Source organism: Miniopterus natalensis, chromosome 4 (genome assembly GCF_054644295.1).
Source record: "Miniopterus natalensis isolate mMinNat1 chromosome 4, mMinNat1.hap1, whole genome shotgun sequence".
Classification (NCBI taxonomy): Eukaryota; Metazoa; Chordata; class Mammalia; order Chiroptera; family Miniopteridae; genus Miniopterus; species Miniopterus natalensis.
Window position 1 is genome coordinate 81,474,734 of NC_142084.1, and position 15,558 is coordinate 81,490,291.

Below are 15,558 nucleotides of genomic sequence, written 5' to 3' on the forward strand. Positions count from 1 at the left end.
CAGCTGTGCAGGTAGAAGGATTTAGGCAGTAAAGAAGCAGAGCCTTGAGAAAACTCGGGCCCATTAGAAAGCTTGAGAAAGTTCTAGCTCTGTGTGACTAGATCAGAGCCCTGAGAAATGACGCTGGAGAGTCAAAAAACGGCAGGGCCGCGCTATATGAAGGAGCTTGAATTTCATCCCGAGGGCAGTGGGGAGCTACTGAAAGATATTGACAGCGCCGTGATTATATTTGAATTTTAAAAAGGTTGTTCTGGTAGCACAGTGGGGAGTGGAGTGGAGCAGAATCAGACCAGAGCTGGGGGTGATGTAAGATCTCTGTGGCGGTTATCCAGTTGACAAATGACAGCCATGCAGGCAGTTGTGAGGGTGACGGGAAGAGGGGGATGAAACACCAGGGAGGCCAAATTCACAGGATTAATTATTGCTTGGGTGTGTGCAGCGAGGGAAGAGAAGTGAAGGATGCCATTCAGATGTATCCTAAGTGAGATGGCTACTGCAGGACAGACGCATAAAAAGAAAATGCCAGGGAAGGGACGGTTAGCCACATAAACAGTACTGAGAACCATGGGAGGAATGACTTGGGAGCTGGTGAAGGCTTCATGGAGGAAGTGGTATTTAAGATAAGAGAGAGTTGGAATTTCAGTTCCACCCACCCCCACCCCCACATCTGGGGAGGGGACAGGGACTGGAGATGAGTCCAGTTGCCAAAGGCCAGTGGTTTAGTCAATCATGCCTTTGTAATGAAGCCTCTGTATGCCCTGGGTTCAGAGAGCTTCTGGGTTGGTGAGCACGTGGAGGTGCTGGGACAATGGTGCACCAGGGGAGGGCGTGGAAGCTCCTCACCCCGTCCCCATCTCTTGACATCTCTTCTGTCTGGCTATTCTTTGAGTTATATCCTGTTACAATAAACTGGTGAGCTAGTAAATAAAATATTTCTGAGTTCTGTGAGCTGCTCTAGCAAATTAACCAAACCTGAGGAGGGGGTCTTAGGAACGTCTGATTTATAGCCAGTTGGTTAAGAGCATAAGTAACAACGTGGGCTTATGACTGGTGTCCGAAGGGCAGGGACCACGGAGGGCAGTGTCAGGGCACTGAACACTTAACCTGTGGAATCTGATGCTATCGCTGGCTAGATCATGTCAAAACTGAGTTGAGCTCGGCCAGCATGGCTCAGAGGTTGAACATAGAATTATGATCGACGAGATCGTGGTTTGATCCCCGGTCAGGGCACATGCCTGAGTTGGGGGCTCAGTCCCCAGTGGGAGGCATGCAGGAGGCAGCTGATCAATGACTCTCTCATCACTGATGTTTCTATCTCTCTCCTTTCCCTTCCTCTCTCTGAAATGAATAAAGACGTATTTTTAAAAAACCGAATTGAATTATAGGATACCTACTTGGTGTGCTGAGAATTGCTAGGTGTGGGGGATTCACCCCGCCCACACTGGAATTGGTACCAGAACCTATTTAATGGGTGCTCAGTAAGTATTTGCTGAATGAATGGATATTATCGAATGGTTGAGTTCTGGGGTGTCAGAGTTTAAGTGTCCTTGAGAGACCAATCTATCCATCACAACTGGCTGATGGAGTTCCAGAAAAGGGGCATGACTTCCCTATGTGTTTTTAATTTATTTATTCATGTTGCCCAATTAGCTTGATCATTGTGGCAATGGAGAGCAACCTATGGGTGATAAAACATCCATGTCTATCAGTGGCTGATGACAGATTTACTTGTACATGTGAAATGTATATATTATTTTACATATTACTGTTATTTTAAAGTTTTACCCCTAGCATTTTGGAAAGAGACTTAAGATTCATTTGCTGATCTCTAGTCCTCAGAGGCTAGAAACAAACTCTAAAGTTATAAGAAAATCTTGTGATTTTTGTAAGCATGCCATTGAAATAAAAAAGCATTAGTTTTTATTCATTACTTTCTCATTTTATCTTCACGATCCCATTACCTGCACAGTCGCAATAGCCTGGTAACTGTCTCCCCTTTTCTGCTTTACTTCCCACAATCTGTTCTACCTATGGACAATTGAATCTTCATAAATCTAAGCTTTGATTATGTATTTCCCCACTTAAATGCTTTATCTGGTCTTCAAGTGGCTACAAAGGGAAGCTCAAACTGCTTAACCTGGCCCTAGCCGGTCTTTCCAGCTTTACTCCCACGTCCTGCTTATTAAAAGAACATAGAGGCCCTCCTGACCCATAGACCGGTGCTTCTCAAAGTTTAATGCACATATGAGTCACTTGGAAGATCTTGGTACAATACAGATTCTGATTCAGTAAGTCTGGGGTGGCAACTGAGCTCTTGCCTTTCTAACAAGTTCTTAGGTGACGCTGATAAAGCTAGTCCGAGTAGGGGGTCCCTGGCAACATTATGCCCGCCTCCTATGTGCACTTATTTCATTGTCATGTGCTTAGTACCTGTCTTTCCTCTGTGTGTCCCAGAGGGCCGTATCGGATCTGCCAGTTTCACTGTTAAATCCTTTGGCATCTATCAAAACGTATCTGAAATTCTTAATGCTCTAGCTTTGGAAGGACCTAATTTACCCCTCCCCCTCAAACAACGGGCAGTGAATCGAATCCACAAAGTGACCTTTCCAGGGAGACACCATGAGTTAGTGCAGAGCGGGGATTAGGAACTGGTTTCTGAAATAAATACCTACTGTGGCTCAAAACTTCAAGTCAAGTACTTAGGAGAAGGGGCGCATCCTTCAGAACTTGCTCCCCCCCAAGGCATTGGATACTTAGCACAGAACTCCCATTGCAAGTCCTTTGGCAAACTGCCGATGTCTAAGGGAAGACAGGAAATACCTCTGGGGCACTTTTCAGAATCCACGGAGGCTCCACAATTAGACTAACAGCCTATAGGATAACTAGAGTGTAGCCAATTGAGGAGGATTGACCTAATTCTTCCCTTTTAATTACCTTAATTTTATGCATCAGGTAATTAATTGAATGACTTAGTGAGTACAGATGCTCTTTCTATCTCCAGTCAGGAATGAAAACAAGTTGCCTCAGAAACACAGACAGGAGAAGGAGAGGATAGTAGGGCGTGGCCTTTTGAAAGGCGTCTGAATGAACCCCACGTTGCAGCATAAAACTCACTGAGCTGTTTTCTATCTGAGGAATGTATTTTTCTGCCTAAGAGGAGGAAACGGCAGGGGATTCCCCAAAATCGCTTCTAGGAATAGGTCAGCGTTTCTCAGCTTTGGCACTGTTGACATTTTGGGCCAGATAGTTTTTTATTTTTTATTTTAGGGAGCTGTCCTGTCCATTGTAGGATGTTTAGGAGCATCCTTGGTCTCAACCCACTAGATGCCAGTAGCACCCCCATCCCCAAGTTATGACAATGAAAAATGTTTCCAGGCACTTCTCTTGTCCCTTGTGAGAGAGGGAAGAACATCATCCCTACTCAAGAGCAGCTGGACCAGACCATTGGTCAGGCTAAGCCTGAGCACGCCTGCAGGGCCGCTGTAACAGCCACACAAGTTGTGCAGCAACAATTCCATGGATCCTTTCTCATAGATTTCAGCGTTTGGGGCAACTTAGTTAACATTTTGATAATATTAAGGGACTGGATCTGGATTTTTTATCTCCCACAATTTCTTTAATCCACTCCAATGTGGTTTTTACCATCTTTACTTCTCTAAAACCATTCCTGTCCATGATGGTCCTGTTGCCAAAGCGAATGGACACTGCCTTTGAACATCTGGCTCACCAGTTGCCGTTTACCCCCCTCTCCTTTGTGAAACTCTTCTCTTAGTGTCTAGAACACCCCCTTCACCTAATATTTTCTTGTCCCTTTATATCTTCCCTAAAAACATTTTTAATTATGGTTACATACTATGTACAATATTATATTAGTCCCAGGTGTACAACATAGTGATTCAACATTTATATACCTTACAAAGTAATCGTCGCAATAAGCCTAGTAACCGCCTGTCGCCACACATAGTTATGTTATTGACTCTATTCCCTATGCGGTACATTACATCCCTGTATTGTCTTTTTTCCCTCGTGATTTTTCCTCCTCAGTCCTACCTTTAATTGTGGGTCTCTCCGCTGATTGGGCCAATTCTCTGTCTACACATTTTCCTGCAGGGATCTCACCCACCTCAGGGCTTTAAACACCGAGCAGGTGACTATGGCTCCCAAGTCTGTGTGTGCATCGTCTCTTCTTTCCCGTGTTGCAGATTTATGTGCTCATCTGACGCTTTACTATTTATAACTGGGTATATGACAGGCACGTCAAATGAGCATCTTCAAAACAGTTTTTGCATCTTTCTTTCCTTTCATGTTTCCCCCAAGACTTTCTTGTGTCACTAAACGGCACCTTCAAGCACCTCAGGACCCACTCAGCCCCAAACCCCAGGACCCATTCCTTAGTTTCTTTCCTACTTATAGTCCTTCATCACGATGTTTCGTTTTGCTTCTGAAATGTGTCTTCTTTCCCTGGTCAAGGAACAACAGCACCGGAAACCTGTTAAAGGTGGCAAGACAGACTTTATTCAGACTGATGCGATGGGGGAGAGAGACTGCAGTAGAAACTGAGCTCAGCTCCAACTGAGACAAAGGTAACAGAGATTTTTTTTTTTTAAATATATCTTTATTGATTTCAGAGAGAGGAAAGGAGAGGGAGACAGAGATAGAAACATCAATGATGAGAGAGTCGTTGATCGGCCCCCTCCTGCACGCCCCCGACTGTGGATTGAGCCCTCAACCCGGGCATGTGCCCTGATCAGGAATCGAACCCTGATCGCCTGGATCCTAGGTCGACACTCAACAGCTGAACCACGCCCAACTGGGCATAACTGAGGTTTTTGATTAAATTTATCTTTATTGTTGAAACATTGCAGATAACCCCTTTCCCCCCATGATCCCTTCCACTCCACATCCCTCCACCCCCCCCCCCAGGCCTTCCCCACACTATTGTCTGTGTCCATGGGTTATGCATATATGCATATAAGTTCGTTGATTAATCTCTCCCCACTCACTCCCCCACCCCCGCCTTCCCAGTCAGTGAGATTTTTAAAGGGAAAAGAGGGAACAAAAACGGGGCTATGGGGAACTGAAAAAGGGGGAACAAAAAGGGTTCGGAGAGCTATAGCGGAAACGGAAAATCACAGACAGGAATAAGTGGAGAATTACCAAAAATGATCTGACAGTGTGAGTTGGAACAATGCACATTTTGTGGTTTAGCAGCTTTTCTATTCAGCATGGGGACTAAGGCCACTTTAGAGACATGGCCTAGTGCAGGTGAAAGCCAGGCTGAATTCATAGTGTGCGCCCAAGACCTTTGTGCCACATGGGAGTACACAGCTCACACCCTCTTCACGGCTACCGCCTTGTCCGTCTTTTGTCATCTGGACTTTCGAAAGAGCCTCTTCGGTGGTCTCCTTGTATACATTTAATTAAATCGTGTGTTCATTAGTCATTAGGGAAATGCAAGTCAAACCCACAATGATATGCGACTTCACACCCATTGGAATGGTTATAATAAAAAGACAGACGACAAGTGTTGGTGGGGATGCAGAGACGTTGGATCTCTCATACATTGCTGGTAGGAATCTAAAATGGTACAGCCACTTTGGAACACAGTATGGCAGTTTCTTAAAACGTTAACATTGAGTTGCCACATGACTGAGCAATTGCATTTCTAGTTATCTGCCCAAGAGAAATGAAAACATGTCCACACAAAAATGTCCCTAAGAGTTTCTGCCTGTCCATTTTATGTATCAGCAGAGGGGCTCTGCTTATTGCGGTCACTCAGGGACCTAGGATGACCCAACAGCCATCATTCCCACCAACAACTGCTAATTGTTATTCCAGAGGGAAAACATAACTCTGGCAGATCTTTCATCAGCAATTAAATGACACACATTAATTATGCTCACAATTTAAAGGCTAGAATTCATCACAAGGCCCAACTTCTAATACAAGATCAAAGACTTGCAACCCTACGTGTGCCTGGGAGTGAAGAACCAGAGCTGGTCAGCACGCATGGTAACGGCTCCTCCGCCTGTGCCCTGGGCAGCCCCTTGGCCTGGTACGGTTTTCCTTCAGCTCTGGGCAGAGCTAGGTCCTTCTCTTCCTTCAGTTCCCAGGGCCTCCCCGCGAGAACGTCTGTGACAAGCCTGTCCCAAGCCGCGCCTCTGTCTCACTCGCAGTCCTCCTGAGCCCTCCCCTCATCCCCCGAGGTGCTATGATCCTGCTTATTGCTTGATCTGAAATCGTTGACTGTATTTCTTTGCTTATTTTCTTAGTGACTAGCTCTTCAGTGACTAGGATGTAAAGTTTTCGGGGCTGTGATTTGCATCCTCGGTTTCATTCATTACTGAATCCCCAGCATTTAGAGCAACGCCTAGCAGGCTCGCGGTAGAAAATCAGCAAATGGTCACTAAACGGATGCGCGCACGTGCTCTCTTACCCGTGGAATCATGCTTGCTGCTCCTTTGTCCTTTCCTTTAGACAAACAACTGTGTGTTCTCTTATGTTCCGCTAAATGCCACCTGCCCCGTAAAGCCTTCGATTTGTTTATAATTCTTGGCCAGAGGTAATTTCCAGCTCAACCATGCTCCCATAAAATTGTGCTCATCTTTTTTTTTTTACAGCAGATACTCTGCCTTATGTCTTTGTAGTCGCGTGCATGACTCCTCAGCGTTTCCTATCTCACACGTTGAATTAGATTCGAAGAGCTTTACTAAAGCTACGTGACGTGACTTATAAGTATCTTATATCCCAGTGCCCAGTCCATTCTGCAAATATTTACTGAACATCTGTGTTCCAGGCAGTGTTCTGGGTGCTGGGGATAGAGTGTGGGCAACGCAGACACAGTCCCAGTCCTCACAAAACTTATCTTTCTGTTGTGGCAGATAGGCCAACCAACAATTTAAGATGTGAAAAGCACTTTGAAAAACATTAGAGTAGGGTAGGGGGGTAGGTAGGAAAAGGGAGTGTTGGTCAGGGAAGGCTTTTTGGAGATGCGATGTTTGGATAGAGATCTGCATGAAGTGAAATGCAAGCCATCAAAGGCATCACCTGGGAGGGTCTGTTGCAGGCAGGTAGGACAGCAGGCACCATGGCCATGAGAAGGGGATGGGGCATCGTACTGTGGGTGGAGTGCAACTGGGAGCAAGACAGACAGTTGCTGGGGCCATGTTTTGTGCAGGGCCTCTGTAGGCCACCTAGTAGTTTTGGGTTTTGTTCTGAGTGTGTTGGCATGTCCTTAGTAGAGTTTGAACAGATCAAGAATTTTTAAAGCATGAAATCTACCATCACTCCATCTCCTGGGTAGAGAACAGTCTTTGGGGGACAAAAGTGGAATCAAGAAAACCAATTCCACATCTGTGTGATAGATCAGGTAGGAGAGGAGGGTTTGGATGAGTGTGGTGATGAAGAAAGGCCTGACGAGTGGCCAGAAGTGGAGTGGAGTGTCCAAGGAGCCACGTGAAGAAAGGGTGTCGGCAGAGAGGCGATGGAATAAATCAGTGCTGTGGAGAAGTGGAGCAGAAAGAGGCCCGGTGATTGACGCCTGGAGCCATTGGTGAGCTCAGCAAGCGTGGTTTTCTGGAGTAGTGGAAGAAAAGCTTGACTGGAGTCATTCCAAGTTAACAGTGAAAGATGAGTGCATGGAAGCAGAGAACATAGACTGATAGGATTTTGCTATAAAAGAGAAGCAGATAAGCGGAGAGAGGAAGTGTACAGTGTGTGCAAAAATGGTTATTTAATGGTTCAAAAAATTTTAAAGATAACACTCAGAAGGAAAGATAGAACAGAACGGATTTGTTTATAGTTATTGGTCACCCTAATCTTAAATGGAAGTTTAAGACTGTACTCTCTCTACCCCCTTAATCTCTCTCTGTCCCCAGGGAGAAGAAAGGTTCTTCCCCTACCTTCCCCCACCCTGCCATGGGTCAGGGATGAAACAGACTCCAAGAGCCAGCAAGGCCACCTTGCTAATGGTGAAAGTTCTAGAAGGAAGCGTAAAGGGAAAAACCTGTAGATCTGTGCTGGGCAAAAGCTCTCTTGGCCCTTTTCGGTTGGCTTTCTCTTGTTCCCATCCTTTCTTGGCCATGATAGTTTTTTCTCCCATTTTGGATTTCTGCCCAGTGTTTTGAATTTCACTTTCCAGAAAGCCAGTTGTCCTGGCCAGAACTCTTAACTGCAGATTTAAAAGAGAGATCAAAACAATAAAACAATAAAAAGCAAAGCAAAAACTAACTCGAATTGGTTTAGGCCAAAACAATGAATCAATTCTTCTTGGTTTTGCCCTCAATATTTTTTCTTGTCAAAGAAATAAGACCTTAAAAAACAGGATCAGTTTGTAGAGTTAGGAGAAAATGATAAAACAAAACAAAACAAAGTTGCTTGACTGTTTTTAGTCTTACCAGGGATTAGCAAACCATAACCCATGGGCCAAAGCTGGCTTACTACCTGTTTTTGTAAATAAAGTTTTATTGGGCCACAGCCATGTACATTCATTTGCATATTGTCAACGGCTGTTTTCCCACTACAATGACAGTGTTAAGTAGTTGTGAAAGAATAAGAGCCTAAAATATTTACTATCTGGCCTTTATAGAAAAAGCTTGCTGACCCCCTTGGTCTATACTAATGTTTCCCCAAATGTGCCCTCAGTGAGATTGCCTCATTGGGATACGCTGAACTCACAGGCATGGGAACTCCAAATTAAACAAGGTTAAGGAAATTCACTTACTTCAGGGCATTACAAGGCTTTTAATATGTCACTATGAATGTGAGTCTCTGAAAAGGGAATAAAATGTGCGTTGCAGGTTGAAGGAAGAAATCTTAAGGGAATTAGGATGATACGATGGTTCTGATTCCTAAAAATGCCTAAATCTGGGCTGGAAGGCACCTCTTCTTTTCATAGGGTCCCTGGACAAGTAATATCCTAAGGAAAATGGAGTGAGAGCAACCACATGCCGCTTGATAAAGAGCTGCTCGAGGTTCTAATACTCCAATGCAGGCCTTTTCTGTAAATGGCCAAGGGAGCACATCGTTTGTAACTTAAGGCAGACAAGGGGCTTCCTACCCTCCCCGTGATTTGCATCTTGGAATATTATCTCATGCGAGGCTCATGAATAAAGGAAGTTGAAGGAGATCAATGGAGAGCAATATGGCAGGTCTTCAGAGCAGGCCCTACCCTAATTTATATGCATGGAGGAGGTGGAAAGAAGAGGGAACAAACACAGCCACCCCTGCACAGAAGTAGCAGTTTCTAAATGGAAGTATGGGGCAGGGAGTGGAGTCTTGTTTATGCTTTTAAGGCACAGTGGTTGTATCTGATCATCATAATGGTCCAGTCAATATTCTAGAACTCTGAACAATCCAATATGCAAATCGCCCTCCTTTGCTGGTGGTGAGGACAATGAAAGAGATGGGCAGTTGGGGGCAATTAAGAGTGCCCCATAAGGGCAGAGGATGCTTGTTTTTCTTAACTTGCCTGAGTTCAGTATTTTTTACATTTCACAGAATTCAGAGTGAGACCAATCTTCTAGGGAACACTGTTGGAGAATGTTGGCCTAAACCAACAATCTTATGTTGGAAATAAGGTATTTTGGAGATTCTGATAATAATTTATATTCCTCTACTCCACCTCAGAGGTTCCATTTCAGCAGTTCTGTAGCCTGCGTGGTTTTAACAAACTCCCCAGTGGTTCCAAATCACGTAGTCCACTGGTCACATTTTGAGGAATGATGGTCTCAACTTTTTTTTAGTGGTTGCCCTAGAGCTCGCAATAGAAATTTACAACTAAGCCAAGTCCACTTTCAATCTTTTTGATTCATTCTGACAATCTCTGCCTTTTAATTGGTGTATTTAGGCCATTGACGTTCATTGTGATTATTGATATTGTTGGACTAATATTTACCAGATTCCTTAATATGTTCTATTTGTTGCCCTTTTTCTTGGTTTCCCAGTTTTGTTTTCCATTCTTATTTTGCCTTTTGTGGTTTTAACTGAGCATTTTGTGTTACCCATTTTTTTCTCCTTTCTTAGCATATTAACTATCCTTTTCTAATGGTTGCAAAGGAGTTTGTAAGCTGTAGTCCTGCCCCACTTGGTAGAAAGTGTTGGAATAAAACTCTAGGCTGGTAACTAAGCTTTAGTTTCACTCCAAAATAGCTTATCTTTTTGGGAAACCTCTGACACAGAGAGGAGGTTGGTCTAGACTTATAGTTTGAAATTTTGGCAAACTGAACCCTCGGAGGCATGATTAAGAAATTGAACATAGGAAAATTTGAAAGTCTTAAAGACTAAGGGGTTCTTTGTATGTCAGAAACGGTTGAGTGAGTCATTTTAGGTAAAATCCCAGAAGAGTTAAGATCTAGTTCTCTGGATTATGTGAATATGCTCTCCGGAGAATGATAGTATCTCCTTTTCTGGAAATCACAAAGAACATTAAGAATGGTGTGGATGACATTAAAGATCTTGCGTGGTTTATAGACAGTTTGCAAGAGAAATGAAGACTTACTGACTAGCACAACTAAAATGGAGCTGTCTGCAAAGAGAACGAGCCACTTTGTAGGCAGCAAACTAGAAAAGTACAAGCATAAGATAGATTGTAGAGGGGATTCAAATATCTCATAGGTTCTAGGGTTCTAAATTTCAAAGTTCCAAATTTTAAAGTCCTCACCAGCTCTGAGATACCTAGTCTGATGTGCAATCATTGCATACCATTTGGGGGGGTTACTGATGGAAGACAATGCCAATTTTACATTTTATTTCCGTAAAAAATAACTCATATGTCCACTTGGGGGTAGTAAAGTATTTTTTCAGTATCCCCAGGGAGTCTGAAGTGTTTCCTCTGCAAATGCATTAGATGTGAGTGAAAACAGTACCAACTAGATGTTGTGCTTTTTTTATTTTTATTTTGCAAGTGACTGTTTCTTCCAGTGCATACATAAACACAATAGAAATTATAGGTAAACACAGATTTCACTTCCCCCTTTTAAAATTCATTTATTGTAATGCCATTGGAATTAACAACGTATACATTAAAATTGTTTCATTAGCAAATATACCCAGAGGCTGAATGGCATTTCAGTTAATTCTGTGATGGTGCTCTCATTATATGTCAACTTCAATTCAAAATTCCATTCCATTCCATTCATTAAGATAGCCCTAAAATGGTTTTGAAAATTCCTAGGTTTTAAAGATTTGCTAACCTCTGAATTATTCTCTTCCTCTTAAACAATTTCAAGAGTTTTTTACATTTTTACTCTAATAATAGTAATGCAACAAATCACTTACAAAACTTATAAAACAATGCATTTTTATTATCTCACAGTGTTTGTGCGTTAAGGATCTGCGAGCGGCTTAGCTGGGTACCCTGGCTCAGGATCTCTCAGGGGGCAGCAATGGAGGGGTTCAGTCCTGCAGTCACTTTGGGGCTTGGCTGGGGGAGGACCTGCTGTCAAGCTCCCTGGCGTATGACTTCCCAGGGAAAACTAAGAGGGCAGGGAACCATACCTAGGAGAGAAGCCAGTCTTTCTGTAATCTAATCTCAAAAGTGACTCCTGTCACCTCTGTCACATTCTAGTTGTTAGAAGAGGGTCAGCAAAGTCCATCCCACACTCACAGTGAGAGGACCACAGAGGACTTGAGTACCAAGAAATAGGGATCCTCATAGGGGTACATGTTAGAGGCTCCACAACACAGGTACAGATGAGACAGCTACATGATTTTAAAGTATTTTTCTTTTGAAAAATTACTACAACAATGTTCAATAGTTAGTCAGATTTCTGTTTTGTGGGAGGATTAACCAGAACCTGTCTTGCACTGGTGTCAGTAGACATGGGTTCTAGTCCTTCCGGGGCACTCCAGTCCCGAATCGTGGTTTCTTTGTCAACAGAGAGGCAGTTTTATTAGACTCTTTAAGATCCCTCTAGTTTCCCAACAAACGATCAAATTCTCTCTTTCCTTTAGGTGAGAGTTTTTCAACCTGAGCACTACTGACAATTTAGGTCTGATAATTCTTTGTTTATTTTATTTTGGGGAGGGGGGCAGAGCTGTCCTGGCCATTGTAGGATGTTGAAAAGCATCCCTGGCCTCTACTCACTAGATGTTAGGTGCAGCCCCCTATTTGTGATAATAAAAAAATATCTCCAGCCCTTGCTGGTTTGGCTCAATGGTCGGAGTATCAGCCCACGGACTGAAGGGCCTCGTGCGAGGATTAGAAAAAAAAATGTCTCCAGACATCGAGGACTGCAAATCTAATCAGAGCCATGCTCAATTGGATGTACACAAATGATTTTCTTTTCTATAATATCTTGAGGTTTTTTTTCCACTAAGGAAAATATATTTAAATTAATAAATATACATGTGTAAGTAACTTACAATTATTCATAATTTAAAAGAGAAGTGACCTTTGGAGGTAGAAACTCCAGGCCTAGGGAGGAGGTGTTTCTAGTGACCGTGTCAGGGTGTGGGTGGGGTGGGGAATGGACACTACTCGTACGAAGCATGAATCACACTTATTCCACACACACAAAAATGAAATTCCTGGAGAGAAATTTCCAGGATACCCAAGGGATTGTGTGAAAGCACACGGAGCCCTGTGATGGTTAACTGTACATGTTAACTGGACTGGACATGGGCGTCCAGGCTTCGGTGCCTGTGCGGGCGTTCCTGGCTGGTGGCGCAGGCCAGCTTTCATCTCCACGCGTGGCAGTGTAGCCTCAGGACCCCGAGGCTTGTCTCCTTGCCACCCGTCTCGAGCTTGGCGTCCAGGCGAGAGCGATCCCATCTGTTGTCTCCTTGGCCCCCTGTTTTCTGATTCGGAGAGCCCCAAAGCAGACGTGTAGTTCCCCGCAGGAAGGCAGGCCAAAGGCCTTTGGAAACGATTAAAATGCTTGGCCGTCCTTGCAGCCTGCGTGCCTGCGGTTTTGCGGTCTGCCCTATCGTAACATTGATTAATCTTTCATGTAGCAGAGAAACAATCTTAATACATATTCGTGCCTCCATAATTCATGAAAACCCAGCAGTTGGTGATGGAATCTTGAGCGGCTTGCTTATCTGGTAGAAATGACTACAGAAAACGCCTGACACGTTTCCTGGTGGAGAGCTCATTTAAATTGTCTTACACTTGAATGCTGCCAAGGAAAGTAACATTCTCCAAGAATTTAAACAAAGTGAAATGGCATAAAAAATACATCTTCATGAAACAAAAAAACGCACGCATTCCTATTTATCATTCTCTTACAATCACTTACTATGGCACTTCCGAGGTGCCAGGCAAGATCCTAAGAGCTTTAGAAATAGTATATTAATTTATATAACCCTCATGTAACCACCATGATATAGATACTGTCATTATATCTCTTTCACAGATGGAGACACTGGGCCACAGAGAGACCAGGTAACCTGCCCAAGGTCACACAGCTGATCATGTTATAGGCAGGATCTGAACCCAGGCATCTGGCTCTAGTGTCCATGCTCTTGACTACTGTTGTTTGCTGTCTGATCTGTATTAACGGTTTAGTGGGAAGTAAATGAAGAGGTCACATTTGAGGGTGACATTCAACTGAGAGGCTTTTGCAGGGATGTCAGTGAAGTAGAGTCATGTGTGGAATCAGTATAGTGTAGTGAGGGAGCTCAGACACTGGAGTCCAGATAGTTCTGGGTTCAAACTCGCTGTACCACTTACTAGATGGATGTCCCTAGTCCTGACACATTGGTCCTTCTGGTAATATCATACATACCACCCTTGGTGGGGCCATGGCTTCATGGTGAGTGGATTGTACTTCGGGCCCCCTAACTTTGGGATTGGCCATGTGACCTGCTCACTATGAGAGGCACATACTCCAGGTGGCCACTGTGTCTCCTGCCAGTGCCCCAGTCTGGGGTGAGGTGGAGCGGAGCCACCCCAGCTAACCTGAGTGAGATGTGAATACTGTTGTACGTCTCACCCAGACCTTGTCTATTTTCCTAGGAGTAAAGTGAGGATAGGTCGTATTTCGTCCACTGAAAAGGGGCAAGGGGAACAATACCTCCTTTTTAGTGAAGCTGCGAGAACTTAGCGAGCTAATAGTACAAATGAATGCTCTGAAGTAAAACTTTTCTGTTCCTATTATTAAAGAATTGGTAATAAAGTTAAGATCAATATTAAAATTTTCAGCATTTAGAAAGGGAAACATGAAATTATGATAAGATACTCCTTTTGTTGGTATAATATTCAAATAAGAAAGCTTTACCCAAGTCTGGTTAAGCCCTATTTAAAAATATCTATTTGCTCATAAATCATTCTTATCTATGCACTGATGTAGGCTTTTTAACATACAACTTATTTCATATCTTTGAAAATAATGAATTGCTTTTCTTTTTAATTTTTTAGACCTGCTCAGTCTAACCACTCCAGCCTACTGAATTCATGGTATATGTTTTTTTACAATGTATACATTTCACTGGCAATAGTATAATTTAGGTAGATGCAGCAATTTCTAGGCCGTGTGTAGGTTAGTTAAAACTTTCAAACATTGACATTACCTAGAAAATGTTTTCAAAGCATAGCATATACGTATATCTAATGCAGAGTTAAAATGTGACTTAATGGTTTAAAGGGGATGTAAAAAGAAAAGGGGTAGATTGTTTGGATGGGCTGAGCCTTTGCTTGGCTTGCATAATCCCGTACAACCTCGAGTTTCCTTATAATGTTTATATAGCACATTACCACATATTTGAAAAACGAAGCCTCCAGCCAAGTAGAGAGAATGTGGAAATACTGCATCTTTCTACAATGAATCCTGTGAGGTATTTAAAACAGATCCATAGGGGCAATGGAAAGTAGCTCTGTTGCTATTTCCTGCGCTAATATTAATGGACAGCATCCAAAGGTAATTCTTCCACTCTAGCTTGATTATAAAATGCTCATGAGGCTTTCATGTCATAATTAGCATGCTTTCAAGAGTATTTTATCTTTTACCTCTGGGTCAAAATATGGCCCATTGACTATTTTTTGTCAACGAGTTCACCACAATTTTAAGTGGTCTGTAATTATAACAGTGTTATTGGCCATCTATTCTACAAACAAATCACACATGTTAGAGCAAGGTGGCAGATTGATAGATAGCATATTAAAGTTAGTGATATGCTAATGTGTGGTGTCAACCAGTTTCTATGGTGTAAATATTCCCACTGTGGCTGATTTTAAGCTATCTCTTGAAAACAGGCTCTCAAAATTCCTATGTATGCAACAGTTTTGCAAACCAGCCCTAGCTGGCACCAGCACATCATTGAACAGCTGACACTTATCCATACTGGATTCTTATGTTGGAATAATGATACTTTTAATTATCCTGCAATGCCTTCATTTAACTACAACGCAGCCATTAAGAGTGTCCTTATGTATGACCGTTCAGGGCACTTTACAATAGTGCTTATAATAATTTAAGTAATAGGCTATTTTGAGAAGCTAATAAAAGCTATAAATCTTGTCACCAAGAAAAAAATTGCAAACTAATAATTATGAAATCAATTTCAGGGGATTCTTGGACCTCCTGACACTTGTTCATAGGTCTCAGATTAAGAATTTCT